The sequence below is a fragment of the Neltuma alba genome, unplaced genomic scaffold (assembly GCF_004799145.2).
Source record: "Neltuma alba isolate B1F8T4 unplaced genomic scaffold, ASM479914v2 tig00001633_pilon, whole genome shotgun sequence".
Lineage (NCBI taxonomy): Eukaryota > Viridiplantae > Streptophyta > Magnoliopsida > Fabales > Fabaceae > Neltuma > Neltuma alba.
In genome coordinates, this window is record NW_021632543.1 from 205,288 (window position 1) to 224,273 (window position 18,986).

The following is an 18,986-nucleotide window of genomic DNA, read 5'->3' on the forward strand; positions in this document are numbered from 1 at the left end:
TCCCCCTTTATATGCTAATTTATTATATATTTTCACATAAGGCTCATCTACTTTGATTTTATAAAGTAATTATTTTGATCACTGCTATTCGATGGGTATGCTCTTGGAAGGCTAGAGGCCTGTAGGACTTTACATGTAACACTATTTTGAAAATGTTGAATTTTAATTAATGGAGGTCCATAGCTTATTTTGGGGGAATTTACAAGTTTGTATGTTCAAAAGTATGAGATTTTGTCTTGACTTATGATTGACTATTATTTATGGACTTTAAAAGTCTAAGACTCAAATTAAAGATCGACATTACTTATAATATAAGTTTATCTTTTTAACCATGATAGTAGTTTTATGATTTTAAGGTTTTTTTTCCAATCATGGTTAATTTAAGCTTATTAGATTTAATTTAATTTGGTTTTGGAAGAATGGTCATTACGATTGGGTATCAGATTCAAAGATCTTGTGAATTGTGCAACATTATATTGTATTTAGTGGCAATATGCAATAGTCTCACATAGCCTTTCCTGTTAGATTTTATGTGTGTTTGACTTTTCCCTTTTCTTTTTTGGGTGGCTTGAATCCTTAGGTAGTAAGAATGGTACGTACAAGATCCCAACAGACTAATTAGGATGATAGACGACTTACAAACCCGCTAAACCAACCACCAAATCAACCTCTTTTCAATCAAGATACTTGGCTGGAACAGTTGAGAGATGTTGTGGTGACGATAATAGAAGAGAGGGTAAGAAAGTTGGAGGAAGATTTAAGAGACAAAAAAATTATTGAAGAACCTTAAGAGAATGGGTTCATAGAAGAGACAGTGGATCATTTTAGGACTCGCAGTGTCACATCCTATTAACTTTAACCCTAAAAATAAGGAATATAAAATAGACCATGGGTTAAATAAGGTAGCCAACAGATAGATAACACAACTTTTGAATTGAAACTAGATCGGGACCAAACTGTCAATTCTGAAATATTCGCTCAATATTGAACAAAGTGGAAATATAGACTTAAAATTCTAAAAAATTCTCCAAAAACCATGAAAAATAGTATTTAAGGCTTGAAAGATGAAAATAAGATGTAAATAATTTATTTTGAAATTTTTTTTTTTTGGAATTTTGGCTAATTAAAGGACAATTGGCTAAATTGAATTATTTAAAACATATAAGGCTCTCAATAATTCATGAAAAAAATTATAAAAATTATTTGAAGATTTATTATGAATTTTAAAATTATTTCAACCTCTGGAGATGTAGAGGTTAGGTTTAAATTATTTGAAGTTGAAAATTATATTAGTAAAGGGCTGATTTTGGAAAAAAATTCAATTGACGGAGTTATAAGCTAAAATAAAATCTAAGAAAATTTGGAGAATCTCTCCTCATCAAAAGAAAGTTATTGGTATAAAGAAATAAATTTTTGAAGAGAATAAATTTAACAGAATCTGAGAAAAATTTAATCAATTATGTGAAATATGCGATAGCCATAAGCTTGGTGGGGCCACATTTTTTCCTATCTTTCTGACGCATATAGCACCATATATAGAGGATGAAGACTTAGATAGAATAATACAATTTTTTTAAAGGATAGAATTAGAATATTGGAATTTTGAATAAAATATGTGGATTTTTACACATAGAAGCTTATGTGTCCCATGAGGTGGTACCTTCATTCAGTTAGATGGAGACCAAAAAAGGACATATGGTGCCTTGAAGAGGAAGAGGAGAAGAGATGAAGCCAAGCATCCCATGGTAAAAATCAATGGTTGTAATGGTTAACACATAGCAAGTTTAATATAAGTGTTAATTCATAAAATTTAGAGTTTTGTACAAGAAATTATGTCTTTCCAATGTCAGGCATAAATTCTAAAAAATTGAAAAAGTTACCAAATGAACAGTATACTTTGAAGATGAAATTGGGCACAAATAAGTTGATATCACAATCTGGAAGTATTTTTCCTTTAAAGATCTCATTGAAAGCGTCAAGTTGGACTTGGAACCATGTCATTTTGATTTTTCTAGAATTAGTTATGATGTTTCAAAGTTTGGTCAAATTTAGAGTTACGATGAACAGTAACCTGAAAAAGAAATTTAAAAATTCAGATTTGAAGGGGCTTGGATCCTAATAAAGCTAAGGTTTGAATTGATGGGCTAGAAATGATATTCAAGACTTATAACTATAATACTTACCAGAAGGTATAGGCAACAGTTGTCTTATTAGGGGACAGAGCTAAGAGGTGGTAGAGGAGTATAGGAGGCATAGATGACTTAGGGCTTACTTGAGAAGAGTTCAAGCAGATGTTCTTTGTTCATTACTTTCCCCCAGCCTTGAGACAAGAAAAAGAGATAACTTTTTATGCTCTTTAGCATGAGAACATGCATAAGGATAAGTTTATTGCTAAGTATATTGACCTTTCCAAACATGTCACTTATGTATAACAAAGGAATGACCTTGGATGGATGGTATAGTAATTGATAGAACGAGCAAGGCCAAATTTGAAGCAGCAATTAGCACTGTAAGAATTTAAAAGCTATGACGATGCCTTTATACAACTCAGGATAACGGCCTAGAGGACTAGAGAAATAGGGGAAAGCAAGCATTAGAATAGCCAGGGTAGATTCTCTAGTTTTGTGAGGCCAATAGGAGGAATAAAAAAGAAAAGTAGCTACAGTTCAAGGAAGTTGGGGAAATCAGGTAGAGGAAAGAGCTAGAGTCAGAAGGATTTAGCTTGCAGAGGCTTCATGTAGAGGAGATCAGCTTAAGTGAGCTGTATAGGAGGAGATCAGAGTGACCCCTGTGAGCCTACCAAATTCACATCAAGTGTTAGTGGTGCTTACTTGAGATATGGGAAAAATCACACAATACAGTATTGGGAATGCTACAAATACCAGAGTTTGGACACAGCTTGCAATTTATCCAGAGGTGTGGTAGCAAACTCCTAGCTCCAGATCCACGGTGCTAGGCAGAGTGTTTGATTTGACTAGCGAGGAGGCCTGTATGTCTCCCAATCTAATTAGAGGTACCATTTCTCGTCAAAGACATGATATCCCTATATTGTTTGATTATAGTGCTACTCATTCTTTTTATTCCTGTGGATTGTGCTCAAAAGTTTAAATTGCTAACACATGATTTGCCTTGCTTATCGAAAGTGTTAACTCAAGTAAGAACCACTGTGGTAATTACATAGGCTTGTTTGAGTCTGGTGCTTAGGTTTGAGGACCATGATTCTGTGATTGATTTGATTTATCTACACCTCAGGGGTATTGATGTGATTATTGACATGAATTAGCTATCAGTAAATAATGCGATTTTAGATTACAAAAAGAAGGTAGTAACTCTTTGTTTTTATACTATGATAGTTGAGACTATTGATTGTCCTTTATGGTTGTCCACCACTTAAGCAATTAAGTGTATTTAAAAAGGTTGTCAGCCTATGTTGTTTTTTTGCTTTAATCCTTCACTGGTAATAACTTGATCTTAGATCAATTTTGGAGAACATTGTTATACCAGCCAATTGATCCAGCAAGTCATCAATTAAAGGAAGTAGATATTTATTCTTGTTCGTTACCTTATTTAGTTCTCGATAATTAATACACAACCTCAAGCTAGCATTTCTCTTCTTTACAAATAGTACTGGTACTCCCCATGGTGATACATAGGTTGGATGAAACGCTTCTCTAGCAACTCCTTTATTTGTTTTATTAGCTTTGTCATTTCATTTGGTGCCATCTGATAATGAGCTTTAGAAATGAGTTCTGTCTCTGGTATTAGATTAATAGTGAACTCTACTTCTCTTTCTGGTAGTAGTCTACTAATTTCTTTTGGAATGAATTCGGGGAAATCACACACCACTAGAATTTCTTCGATTCCCTCTTCAATTTCTTCCTGTACTGAGAAGAAGACCATATATCCTTGGCAACCCTACCTCAAATATCTGTTTGCTTGAACCTCAATCACAAAGTTTAACTATACCTCTATGCAAGGGGTTGCTTCTTATACAGGAAGGATTAAGGTTTTATTCTTACAGTTGTGGAGTACATTATGTGAGGATAACCAATTTAAGCCAATAATAACATCCATACCACAAAAGGGCATGTATATGAGGTCTAATGTAGCGCAACAATATGCATACTGAATAATACAATTTAAACAAACACTAGAGGTTAAAACTTTCACACCAATGGGAGCGGAAACACAAAGATCATATGGCAAAGCATCGACAGTGAGGCCTAAACACCCAACATAATCATGTGAAATAAAGGAATGGCTAGCACCTGAATCAAACATAGCATGCATAAGGCAATCATTAACACTAATCATACCTTGTACCATCTCGGACTACTTATGAGCCTCTTCACTACTAAGGGTGAATACTCTTCCTTACATCACCTGCCTCGAACTATCGGCGCCTTGCAGGCACTCTCTAGTAAAGTGTCCCAACTTACCATATCTGTAGCACATGTTATGGCCCATCATGCAAGGCCAATACCTATTATTCCTATTATAGACCTTGCATTCTTCCCTTTTTGGGAAGTGTTAAAGCCTCCTCGTTTAACTCCCCTCCTTGGCCTCTATGTAGGATTTGGCCTTCTTTGTTTTCTACTATTGCCGTAGGTGGTTCCCTTCTAACTTGCCCTTACTAGGGGTTTCTCAACTCAAGGGGTTACCCTAGCTAGAACATGATGATTCTGGTTGTTTTTAGTGACATGGCAAGCTTCTACTACCTTTTTAAAGACTTCAATCTGTCTTGGGGCTACCTTCTCCCTCAACTCAAGCCTTAAGCCCCTAATCATCATCTCTATATACCAGTGCTCATCATTCATGTGCTGTAGGTAAGTAAAGTAGTGAGATAACCTGATATACCTAGCAAGTTATTCATCAAAGGGCTCAGTCTCTCCCTATCCCACCATCAGAAATTCTGCTTCCTTTTCATCCCTTACCAATCTCAGGAAATATTTCTGGAAGAACTTGTTCTTAAATAGTTCCCAAGAAAATGGGGTCTCATCAGCTTAGAGGACTACCTCAGTATTCCTCTACCACCTATTTGCTTCTCCCTCTAACTTATAGATCACTATTTGTGCTTTAGTCTCTAAGGAGCAATCCATAACCTTGAATATTTTCTCTAGCTGAGTAATCTAATCCTCAATAACCTATACTTTTAGTATGCCTTCAAATGCTGTAGTTTATGCTTGCAGAATCGTGTGATCGACTGTTGTAAATTATCTAGTTCTCCTATAGGCCTTGCCTGCTCCACTACTGGTTCTTGGGGTTGGGGGTGAACTAATTGAGGTTAGACTGGTTGGGCGATCCCGACTACTCCTTGCCCTGATTGTTGTAATCGTACTATGGCTGCTATTACTACCATTGCTATTGTAGCATCCCTTTCTTGTTCATGGCGAGCTTAAGTGGCTCATATATGTGCATCATCTTTGTTGTTCCTTTAATCAGTTCATTTGAATTGAATTAATAAAGTTTGTTCTTCTCTTACTTATGCATTACATCCTGTTCTCACCATATTTGTTGTTTCTTCTTAACAAGAAAAAGAACAACATCATTATACATAACCTTTAACTTTGATATATAACCTTTTATATTTATATACAAAATAGCAGCACAGTTCAATCAGTCAGAACCAATCATTTCAAAAGTCACATATACATACAACACAATCATCTAAACCTGGCCAGAAAAAAAAAGTAGAAATAACAAAATTCTATAAAACATCTATCAATTGCTCAAAAGTATATTCATCTATACTTTCACAAGTGACTGGTATGACATCCTGCTAGATCTAGGTATCTGAGAGGGTAGCTAACAGTATTCTTCCCCATATGTTAGCATCCAGGGTCTGTCCCTTCTTAGTAACCGCTGCATGTAACAGCTTGACCTAATGAAGGAAGTCGAGATAAACTGTGGCATACTAATTCTCATTTCTCTTGATATGTTTACCCTAAAATCTAAACTTTTTCAAGTCTTCTATTTTATTAAATTCCTTAGACACTCGTAGTAACTTCTTCTTTGGAGTTAATGTTCTGTTGGGCCTACCTCATCGTCATTATTTCTTGGTCTCGGTGTCCGGTAACTCTATACTCTTATCAGAACCCACTTTAGAATGAATATCCTCAATTTTACTCAATAACTGATAATATCTTAGCGGAGGAGTAGGATCATCAAGATCTTCTACCGAGGGATGATACTACTCTAGGTATGGGTCTCTAGGCATCCTCTGATTAGAAGTTTCCTCTGAGTGATTGCTTTTATAGCATCCCATACTTTTTGGTTCCTTCACTTGCCTCATATCGCAGCAAACCAAACAAACAAATATAATATAGTGCAATACAATACTAGCACAATAATCAATCATCTAGTAATAGTCCAGAGCCTTTGCCTTGATACCAAAAAAATCACACCTTCCTTTTTGACCACATTATATCTCAAATATAGTCACCAAACTTCACGTGAAACTAGCTAGAAATATAGTCAAATAAAAGCTTTAACATACCTTGATTAATCCTTATTTTTGCTTGATAATTCCTAGCCTATTCCTACGTGTTCTTAGCTCTCTAAACTCTTTTTTTTGTAGCAAAACCTTTCCTTCTTAAGGTGCCAAAATGTCCAAAATTGAAGGTATTTATAGCCAATATTTGGGCCTCCATGTCCCTCCAAATGTCCCAGAAAAACTTGATGAAAAGGTCATGTGTCCCCTTCAATAAGCTACAGAAAATTTGGTGGAGCCAAGTATTCGAAGGTAATTACGTTTAAGATAAACCATGTGCTTATTTTTATTAATTTATGCTTTAATCATGTGGGCCAATTGGGCCATAAATTTTTTGGTCATTCTTGGCCCAAAATAATACCAAATGGGCCGGAGAAAGAAGGAAGGAATATTACCTTTCAACTCCAAACATTTTTTCCACCCGATTTCGCTGTATTGGCTAAAATTCCTGTCTAATTTCTAATAATATTTTTAGACCTCCAAAAATTCATTTCTACTAATCTAAAATCATATTTTAATATAGGAAGGTCCTCTGAATCTTTTTGTAATTTATTTCAATCTCTAATTACCTGTATTGAATTTTCTCGAAAATCAGGCTATATACCGATAAGATTTTGGTAATAATTATTCTAAAATTAATCCTTTCACTTTCAGGGCCTGAAAATAATTTAATAAAATCAAATAAATCCTTAAATAATTTTCTCATATTTTTCTTAGAATTATTGAGGCCTCTACATATTTAAAATAATTGTTTCTAGCTAATTTTTTTAACTATTTTTTGGGAAAAACCTTTATTTACAAAAAATTTTGTAATAAATTATTTTCATCCTATTTCCACCTCTAGGGCCTCAAATATGGTTATAAACCCTCTAATTTTGTAATAAATTAATTTTTCTAAAATTTTGCAAGAATTTTTTGACATTTTCTCCAAATTTTTCATTTTGCCCTTCTTAGCCTGATAATTTCAAAAATATCAACTTGGTCTAGAGCCCGATCTTAACTCAAAAGTTGTTTCAGCTTTAAATCTACTTTATTCCTTGGTCCTCTGTTTAATTTATTATCTATACTCCTAGGGTTAAAATTAGTGGGACGTGACATTTGAAGTAGGTGATCATGTATTCTTGGAGATTTCACCTACCATGGGTATTGGTAGATCCATCAAAGTTAAAAAGCTTAGACCCTGATTCATGGGCCCTTATGAGATTTTGAAGCGGATTGGACCTGTTACATATTAGATTGCATTGTTGCCACATCTATCTAGTTTACACGATATTTTCTATGCACAATTGAAAAAGTATCACCTGGATCTATTTCATATTATTAAGCCTAAAGTGGTTGAGTTGTGGGAGAATTTGACCTACCAAAGGCACCAAAACAGATTTTGGATATTAAGGACAAACAATTGAGGAATAAGACCATCCGCCAAATTTCTTCATCTATTTAGAAAATTTGCATCCCTAAAAAGCTTGATTTTTCAAGAATTTTTTATCCCTTTTAATTACATTAACTTATTAAATTTAGGTCATAAACTCCATATTTACCATTTACTATATTCGTACCATCATATACATTATATCTCTAAAGAGGTGGGAGCGTTATCCCATACATCCATTCATCAAGGTTTACATAGCAATACACAATTTTATTCAAACTCTTGATTATATAACATGAGAGAAAGTACATTATTGCATGACATTTCATGCAAAACTGCTTATGCTTTCACATTCTTCCCTTTTTTTCTTGAAGTGTCAACAGCTAGTGATGTCATTTAGATATAAAAAGGGTGAGATTTCAAAGAAATCTCAATAACAAAGAACAACAATCATGATGTTAATAATGCAAGGTTAATTTATGCTATGTACAATTAACATTTCATCCATTTATATATAACATCATGCCATGGAAAGGAAGTACATAATCATATCATTAAACAACTCAACTATATATATTACCAAGACATAAATGCAAGGAGTTAAACACATTTTATCATAGCTAACTTAACCTCATCATGGCTTAGAACACATAGCAAAAATAACTATTACAAGTCAACACTAAAATTGTAAATTCTTGCTACCTTGGTTAAATCCTTGATTCTTGTTCTCTTGCCTTTGTTTTTGAGTATCCTCTTGGCTAAAATTAATGCCTATCAATTACACAATAACATCATTCTAAATATCAACTCAAACAATTTCATTAAAACTTAACATGAAACCCTAACCATTTATCCTTGATTTTAGGATTTTTGCATCATCTTTCTTGACATAACTTCCATATATTTTTCTTACATAATTTTTTATGTACAATCCATATTTGAACTTAGATTTATCAAAATCTAACTCCTTCCCTAAGTTTCATGTTTGGCCAAGACTTAGGCTATGCAAATCCAAAATTCTCATTCAAGACAGGATACAATCGGGATGGAACATAGACTCTTGTTTAATTTCTTAAATTTTTTATGCTAAAACTAAATGTATTGAGAGCATAAAATCTAAGTAAAAATTATATAAAAGAATAGATAAAATTAGCTTAAAACTCAAAAATAATAAAAAATTAACAAAGAAAAATATTTTTTTCCTTTAAAGACAGAAAATATATAAACTCAAAATATCCCCTAGCATATAACCCATACAAAAAAACCTATAAATTGTAGACAACATAACATAATTTGAATGGGATTCCAATCAGTGCCTACATGGTTTAATTTCGCAATACTGTCTTACTTTACAGAATCCTCATGTCAACTGATTGAGCCTAGTAAGAGTGTTTTCACATAATTTCAGGATAATATTATTATATTAATGATAAATAAAATAAATTTATAAAATTACAAAAATAATATATCAAGACAAAGTCGGGATAGGACATCCTTATCCCATGTCCCTTACCGTCCTAAGACTTTTTTTTCCCGTCCCGTCTTTGTTTCATCTCAAATTTATAGGAGACTATCCCATTTCAAAATGACTTGGACTGGAACAGGACATTAGGACGAGATATAAGTGAATCGTCACTCTGAAGGGATGATTCCAATAATTTGTTTTAGTGGAATAAAATGATCCCAATCGCATGAAATGAACTGAGCTAGCTCCATAGGGCCTTCGAACTTCAGGAAGACCATGTGTTCCTCATTTTTTTTTTTTTCAGCGATAATAATCTCTAGGAGTCTCAGGAAATCTAGTCAATTGATTACGGCTAACCCAACCCGGTCTTGTCAATATCTAGAAATCATATCGGATGCATCATTTTAATTGATTGCGGCAATACCCGGTTATACATAATTAATATAAAATAGACATGATATTTAAAATTCGTGTATTTAATTTTTACAACCAAGAATTATAATACAAATATTATAGTTTCATGAAAAAACATCAGACCACCTTCAATTAAAATATTAATGTCATCGTAATTAGTGTCAATAATTGAGATTCCCATGTAGTGCACATCGATCTCGTCGCCTTCAAACCTTGAAAGCTTAATGTATCATGTACCATGCCGACCATTCATATAACTTTTGACGTACACGATTATAACTCTAGATTTAATTCCATTTCATTAAGTCACGACAGATAGACGGCCGGCAGCTCTCAGCCCCACCTCGCTATCCCCTTCATTGTTGCTCCTGCCCACTATATATTTTTCGTACTTTTTTTTTAACGTACAATTTATATTTAAACTTATATTTATCAAAATCTCCTTCCTTAAGTTTTATATTTGGCCGAGACTTAAGTTATGTAAATTCAAAATTTTCACTTTTAATTTTAATACTTCCAAACATGTTTTCTCAACATAGTCTTCTACAATTTCATCTTATAAACTCATTTAAAACATCAAATTAACATGAATCCAATCCTAGACTCATAATCCTTTCTTGGTCGAAACATGTACATATATGTCACAAGGTGGAATTCTTTGATAAACCAAGTTAAAACATAAGTTTTTAACCATTTTCTATCCTCTAATCCTTATTTTTCCATGATCACTTGGCTCTTGATCAAGTCTTTCACTCCATGATCAAGCCACATGTCCATCCACTTATTACACATGTGATAAAAATATTCTTTTTTTATTAAATAATTTTATTTCTTCCAAGCTTGCCCCTTAACAAATTGTATAATTCAATCCATGTCCTTCCCCTTATACTTGGCACCAAAATTAGCTTGGGAGAAAAATTATTCCACTAAGCTTTAGGTTATTCCTGTGTATAATCTCATCGCACCAATTAAATTTTTCCTGGACCCTTTCTAATCTAGTATCTCTAAAAATTTATTTCTTTGTGCCAATAATTTTCTTTTATTGAGGAGAAGTTTACTACTTTTTCTTAGATCAAAATTTGACCTGTAACTCTTTCTACTCAATTTTTTCTGAAATTAGTCTTTTACCAGTATAATTTGGCTTTAACTATTTTTAAAAGCTAACCTCTACATTTTCAAAGGTCAAGGCTTGGTTAAAAAAAAAAAAGGAATAATTTTACAATTTATAATAACATCTCAAAAATATTTTCTCATTTTTTGGAATTATTGAGGCCTTTATATATTTAAAATAATTCATTGTGACTAATTTTTTTTAATTAGCCAAAACTACCTATAATTACAAAAAATTCTAAAAAAAATAATTTTTATTCTATCTTCACCTTTTAGGCTTCAAATACTACTCTAAACCCTTTATTCTATCTTTCATGAATTTTCAGAAATTTTCAAGAATTTGGGGTATAGTATCCACTGCTGTTGTTTCTTAAACGGAACTTTTCAAAATGACAGTCCACTCTCTGTTTAGCCAAAACTACCTATAATTACAAAAAATATTAAAACAAATTATTTTTATTCTATCTTCACCTTTTAGGCCTCAAATACTATTCTAAACCCTTTATTCTATCTTTCATGAATTTTCAGAAATTTTCAAGAATTTGGGGTATAGTATCTACTGCTGTTGTTTCTTAACCGGAACTTTTCAAAATGACAGTTCAGTCTCTATTCAGGTTTTATTTCAAAAGTTGTTCTGTCTTTGTCTATATTACACTACCTGACATTTGGTCAATTCTAAATTTCTCATTTACCAGTTAAAACTAATAGGATATGATAGTATTTATGGGTTATTATGCCATAAAACATTCTAAATGAATTATTATAAGATAGATAAATAAAAATAAAATAAGGAATGAAAACAAAAGGCATGTGGTGCCCACTCCACACTCCACACTCCACGCCTTTGAATAAGATGAAAGTTGAAAGCAAAACGCAAGGATCTTCAATTTGGACGACAAAGTGACAAATTACTTCAATAAACCATTTCCATTCAATGTGTTGATTTGTTTGCATAGGAAAGAAAGAGGACAATGAATTCAGTGCAAAAGAGATGCAGTCAAAATTAATTATAAACCAAATCATGCTTATTTCGTAAGCTATTATTATCAACTTTATAATTATTGATTTTAACATATATAAGAGTATTTCGATACTTTCATTAAAATTATGATTTTTGAATCTCATAATTAATTATGTGTTAACCAAACAGGAAAGAAATTAAAAAGGTCTGTGATAGCTGTAAAATATCATCTACTGGGGGGAATTTATATATGTAAAATTGGAGGGTTTCATACCTGTAAGACACACACACACATACAAAGGATTGTGAGACAAATAATGTCTTGTACCATGTCGTTATTGGATTTTTCTTGATTGAGATTCTAATTTGCTCATAAATAATATGGTTATTACGAATATATGGCTTTGGCCTCTTCTCTCTCTCTCTCTCTCTCTCTCTCTCTCTCTCTCTCTCTCTCTCTCTCTGTGTGTGTCTGCGCGCAAGGCCTTCCCCATACAAATCTCATAATCAAATCTGCATGTGCAGTATTTTGATGAAAAAGGAATGGGAAAAGTAACGATCGATAATGAACAGAAGAGAAAGGAATGGTAAATACATTTAAAACCTCAAGCTATACATCCCTGGCTTCCTTTTAGTAATATCATCAAGCCGTTTGATCATCTCAGGCGTGAGAAAGTTCTTTGAATCTCCAACTTCTCCGCGTCTGAAAAAATTCTTAGCTTTCACCCCAGTGGACAATCTTCCGCTTTTGTTCACTTCCAAATTGCTCATATTTTCAAAACTACAGAGCCTTGATATATCATGTATAACATCACCATTTTCTTCTTCCTTAGAAAAACCATATCCCATAAATTTCCTGACACTCCCAGAGATTATTATCACTGAAAAATATGAACATTATTCACTTCGTCATTGCTTTGAAATGTTCTCGCTATAATTTCCCAGCTATACAAAAACATATCTAACATAATCATGGCGGCAGCAAACTCTAAAGCCTCTGATATTCCCAAATACCTCCAGAAAGTCGAATTAACCCAAGAAAACAAGGATCTCATTGCCACCTTGTCTAGCGATTCGTTTTGGGAACCGGTTACAATTCATCAATAAAATGGTTTCTGGCACACCACAAAACAATTACAGGGAATCTTCAACAGCCAAAAACACTTCAAAGCTCAAGACTCCGCCATCCTTCTTATCACCTTACCGAAATAGGGTACCGCCTGGCTTAAAGCCCTAACCTTTGCACTTCTCAATCGTAAGATCCATTGTCCAAATACAGATTTTGATAAGAACCACACTACAAAAAAAAAAAAAAAAAAGTTCATTACGGACAGAATTAGCGACAGAAAACTATTCCGTCGCTAATTTTTGACAGATTATCGATGAAAATTCCGTTGTTAGTATTAGTGATAGATTAGCGATGAAATTTCCATCTGTTGCTTAATTCCGTTGCTAACCGACGGAATTTTTTCCGTCAGAAATTTTCATCACTAATTCTATCATTGAATTGTTTGTCATAGAAGTTTTTGTCACTAGTTATGTTGCTAATTCTATTCTGTCATAATTCCATCGCTAATCCGTCACTAATTTTAAATTGTATTATTTTAGATTATAATCTTACAACAATTTATATAATAACAATTAAGAATATAATGAATCAAAAACATTTTTATTTATAAAATAAATTGATATATTTGTGGAGTTGTTATTTGAAACATCCTACCTTCAATCCCTCAGAGTACGTGTTTGGAAGCGTTATGGTTCAAGCGAATCATGACACAAGCCTATGGATTAAAATTTTAACATAATTACTCAGGTTACTATTCATTGTTTAAATTCAGATTTCAAGCCTAATTTTGAAAAATCATAACTAATTCTATAAAAACCATATCTCCTTGTGTGTACATCGATTGAGGCGATCTACTTCTCATTGTAAAGCTTGGGATGTGTACTATGAATCTGCCAAACTCATTCATTTGATAGGTCAAACTGGAGCTACAAACTCACTGCTTCATGACCTATGTTTTATCCCTTAACCTCTGTTTTACTTTAATTCTTTCTATTTTTTGGGATACATAAATTGGGTTTACACTTTTCCAATCATCCTCATACATTTCTATTCATCCCATAAATATTGTAATTAAATACATGGCATCATTGGCATCCATAACATAAATTACATAATAGGAGAATTACACATTGAATAATAACATCATTCATTAACATCAATAATTCTCCACTTTCTTCTCCTTGCCTCTCGTGCCATTATTGCCCAACTTTGATTAACCTAAATAGTTGGTTAGGGAGGGGTGAGATTCGGGAGAATCTCAGTAGCAAACACTACCCATAACCATGCAAGACATAATGCACATGCATGACATGTTATAACATTAACACATGAATGCCATGGAAAGTAAGCTAAAGCATTTCATACTTTCATACATATTACCAAGGCAAAGCATAACATAACTTTGCAAACATTTCATCATAGCTTAGTCATATCATGGGAACACAACCACATCATGCAAGCATACATATCAAGCACACAATATAGATAAGTTCACTACCTTGTAACTAGCTTTCCTCATGCTTTTCCTTTGATTCCCTTGTCTTTCCAACCCTATGGATTTTCGATCAGCACCATTAAACATCCTCTTGGATGTTCCAAGGTCCTAAACACATCAATAAATTATGCAAAACAATTATTAGAATCAAGTCATCAACTTATCTCTACTTGATTCTTTCTTAAACATACTTGAACTCTAACTTTTGAGTTTCAATTCCAACCTTCCTAAAATTATTTCCACTTACTATCCCTGTATAATTTTGCATGTAGAATCCATTTCCAAACTCAAAACAATCAAAATCCAATTCTAACCATTTAGAACAATCAAGGCTGAACAAAATCACAAACTAAGGGAAAGTTGGATTTCTTACAAAATCAACACAGAACCACTTGATTATTGTTGTTCTAAGCCTGCTTTTAACATCCATATCATCTTCTCCTAATCCAATAAATTTCATGCAGTACCTTCCCATAAGATTTCAATCATCAAAAATCCAATTAAACCAACCACCAGCTCAAAAATAACAAGGGAGGTAGAAACTACATCAAAAACGGCACACATACCTTGTTTTAGAGCTTGATATGGCTTGGAACCACTTGGCCTTTCTTTCTCTCTCTAGAAACCATTTTGCAAGAGCTTCCCCAAGGTTTCCATGGCTTAGGACGAAATGAGAGGGAGGGGAGGGGTATTTATAGAAAACAAGACCAAATCTCGGCCGTTGATCTTAAAAATACGTGGCTTGATCTGGACCATCCATTTTCTCTTTTTATCTTGTGATGACACATGTCCTATGACATCACGCTTACCTCATCTTGATGACATCATGCTTACATCATCAAGCCACATGTCTTTAATCCAACCGCACACGTGTCTTGCATCTAATCGTACACGTAATACCTTCTTTTCCGATCTAACCGTACACTTGTCTCTTCCATATTCCTTCATCATTTTGGCATTAAAATAGGAAAGAAATTAATATAAAATTCGTGCAAAATATAGCCCTTAGGTATTCCTCTGCCTATGTTGCCATTCTACACCATATAGGGTATTGTTTTTTGTCCTGACTTACCCGGTACTACTATGACATGTTCTTGCACCATTTTCTCATCTTAATTAAGTACATATATGGCGCCATCTTAGAAGGGCATAGATAAAAATAATTAGCTCTACTAATAGGCTACTTAACCTTACTGAGTCACGTAGTGGAGATTTCACTATAACGGATAGACAAGAATTGTTTAAAATATTCCCGTACTGCGTTCTGATTTTTATACTGCCCATAAATATCTTCTGCTGACTCAGCATGATGACTCATAGGTGTCATGGTTGCATTTAGTGACTCAGTATGCTGACTCAGCGGTGTCATAATTGCATTTGGTGACTCAGCATGCTAACTCAGTGCCGTCATGATGGTCTTTAGATATTTTCTTTCTCCTTTTCCCAGAAATATTATTAAATATTACTTAATCAGGGTTACCTTCTCTGAATTCTTTCTATCGGCTCGTAACTCCGTTGATCTGTCTCTGGGTTTCATTCTTTCCCTTTCATCACAGGAAATTCCTCTAATTTTTCTGGGGTCAAAAGTCAAACTCTAAACAGCTGTTTTGACTTTCCTCGGATAGGGTATAAATAGGTTTTAAATTTAATTAAAGCTAATCTTGTCAGTTTCTGGGAACGGAATTAATTTTACAATCTGTGTAAATTCCTCAACTACTGTTTCCTAGTTTTTCCTGATTATTTGAGGTCATCTCATAGCCTAAATAATTTAATTTAAGTTACTATCTCAAATTGCTCAAAAACCTAAAATGACTTCAGGGTATTTCTGTCATTTCTAGCCTTACATCGGCTTCGGGATCCTATTCCCATTTTTCTGGAATTTTTCCAAGTCATTTGGGCCCTTTTTGCTAACTCTGAGCATTGGCCAACCAGAACTTTTATTATTTACAATTAGGTCCCTACTTGGCCTTGCAATCTTTACTTTACAATTTGGTCCCTCCTTAGGTCTAACCTTCGGAACCATCTCTTGCAAGTTTCTGGCATAACCTCTGGCCTTTAGTCGCTTCTAGTTTCTCATTTTTTTAGTCTCCGAACACTATTGTTTTACACATTTGCCCTTGGAAAATCTCTTTTTCATCTAAGAAATCTCCGGGACTTTCGTTGCATTGGACTTAGCAATTATCCTTTTCTTGTGTTATTACTTGTACATATGAGCCAAAATTTGGGATGTTACAGTATTAATGAAAATATCATTATCATTCATGCCATCATTAGGTATGTACTAAAAATAGGAAGCAATTTCTTAGAACACTTGTTTATATTTCGTTAAAATAAATTCCTCTTGATTATTAATAATAATTAAAAAATATAATAAGAATATTAATAATTTTCATGTACAAACTGATATAGGAAAGAAATAATTTTATGATATGTACAATATATTGAAAGATATAATATATGATAGAAATTCAAAACTGAAAAATAAATTTATATGAACATAAACTAATATTGAAGTGAATTATGAATTTCAATCATTAAACAATAAAATTGAATTATGATATAATTAGTAACCATGATATAGATTGATTTTGGTTTTCAATACAAAAACAAATAGTATTGAAATAATGCCCTTAATTTGTCGCTTTGGGATTACTCCAAAAATTAACCGAATTAATATAATATAGTGCACAATTTAGGTTGTATTCACTTTGAGGAGCCAAAAATGAAACTAAATCATAGTAAATAAATGCAAGTAACCTAAACTATAAAAAGAATTTTTGATTTGATAATTACTAATTAAATACCATGAAATAAATTGAAATTAAAATACTTTTTTTATTTTTTTATAAAAGTGATTAAAATGAATGAAGATGAAAGAAATGAAAATAAAACACACGAATAACAATGATAATAATCAATTCTCTAGTTTAACAACGCAAGCAATCCTCACTCCAAAAGATACAGGAATTAAAATAATAAATTAAGAATTATAATTAAGCTTTTAATTCAACAACCGAGCCACATCAAATCGCTACAAAATATTTTACTAAAATCCCAACTTACTAACTGAAACCAGAATAGTAAAATGTAATTAAGGATACTAAAAACCAATGCTTAATTAAAACTCTTAAATCCAAAATAACAAAATCAAAGCTAGCAAAAGACATTATGATCCAAAATTACAAGCTATCTCAGAAAATCACAATGTATTAACCCCAAAATCAATGCAAATGTCATAACCACAACATTATAATTGAAATTAAAGTTATAAACAACTCAATATCAAATGCTAAACAATAATCCAGCCACAATAATCTCCAAATATAATTATATTTAACAATAAAAAATTTTCAATAATCGGAATAACTATCCTAAAACCTAGGAATTGTTAAATAACTATTGGACAGAATTTTTCCTTCACTAATTTGTGACGAAAATTTCTGTTAGTAATAGCAACAAATTAGCAACAGAAAATTTTTGTCGGTAATTAGTGGCAAAAAATTTCTGTTGGTAATTAGTAATAGAAAATTCCGTCACTATTCCGTGGCTGATTAGTGACTGAATTTAAATTCAGCTGCTAATCCAATTAGCGACAAAGGAATTAGTGACCGAACAAATTTCATTGCTAATCTGCCACTAATCCTATCGCTAAATAAAAAATTCCCTCTCTAAATTCCGTCACTAATAGTATGTTGTTTTTGTAGTGCCAGTCTCACCCCCACCCTCTCCTCACTACTAACCCTCATGATCTTGTACCCTTTTTAGAGATCAATCTTTACATCCACAAGGACATCCCTGATCTGAGCTCACTCCCGTCACCAAGGCTCTTTGCGAGCCATATGCCATACATTTCATTGCCAGAATTTGTGAAGCTGTCAAAATATAAGATTATGTACCTGTGTAGAAACCCGAAGGATATGTTCACATCATTTTGGCACTTTGTCTTTAAGTTACTACCACTGGGACAAGAGTCCATTTCAATCGACGATTCATTTGAGAGGTTTTGTGAAGGAAGGATTGCTTGTGGCCCGTTTTGGGATACTACCAACAGAGTTTGGACAGGCCAAATAAGGTAATGTTTTTGACCTATGAGGAGTTGAGGAGTGAGCCAGTAAGAGTTCTGAAGGACCTTGCTGAATTTCGAGGGCATGGATTTACTAAGGAAGAAGAGAATGGAAATATTATCAATGATATGCTGAGGTTATGTAGTTTTGAGAATTTGAGCAACTTGGAAGTGAATAAGACTGGAAAGTTGTTGACTGCGGAAGATAATAGCATTTACTTTAGACGTCGAGATGTTGGAGATGGTGAGAATTTTCTCACCTCTGACATGATTAAGAAGATTGATGTTATTACTCACGAGAAGCTGGGCAAACAAAGCGTGAACTTCCAGATCCATAAATCCTGACCTGTAAACATCAACAACAAATGATGAGGTATGGGTAAAACTTTTTAATTTCAAAGGGCAATTTCTATCACTTTAAATTTTTTGTAAGGGGAAAATGTCTTTAAAAAATTCTCATCTATAAGAGTTATTTTTTATTTTATTCTATTCTATTTTTATTTTATTTCTTTCTGCCTATTAGACTGCTTACGAATATTTAATTTTG

The 18,986-nt window shown here is 33.1% G+C and overlaps 1 pseudogene; it reads left to right on the top strand.

Moving 5' to 3' along the window:
* Positions 1 to 12,784: 12,784 nt before the first annotated feature.
* Positions 12,785 to 18,784, top strand: LOC114760103 (cytosolic sulfotransferase 5-like; annotated as a pseudogene).
* The last annotated feature ends 202 nt before the right edge of the window (positions 18,785 to 18,986 follow it).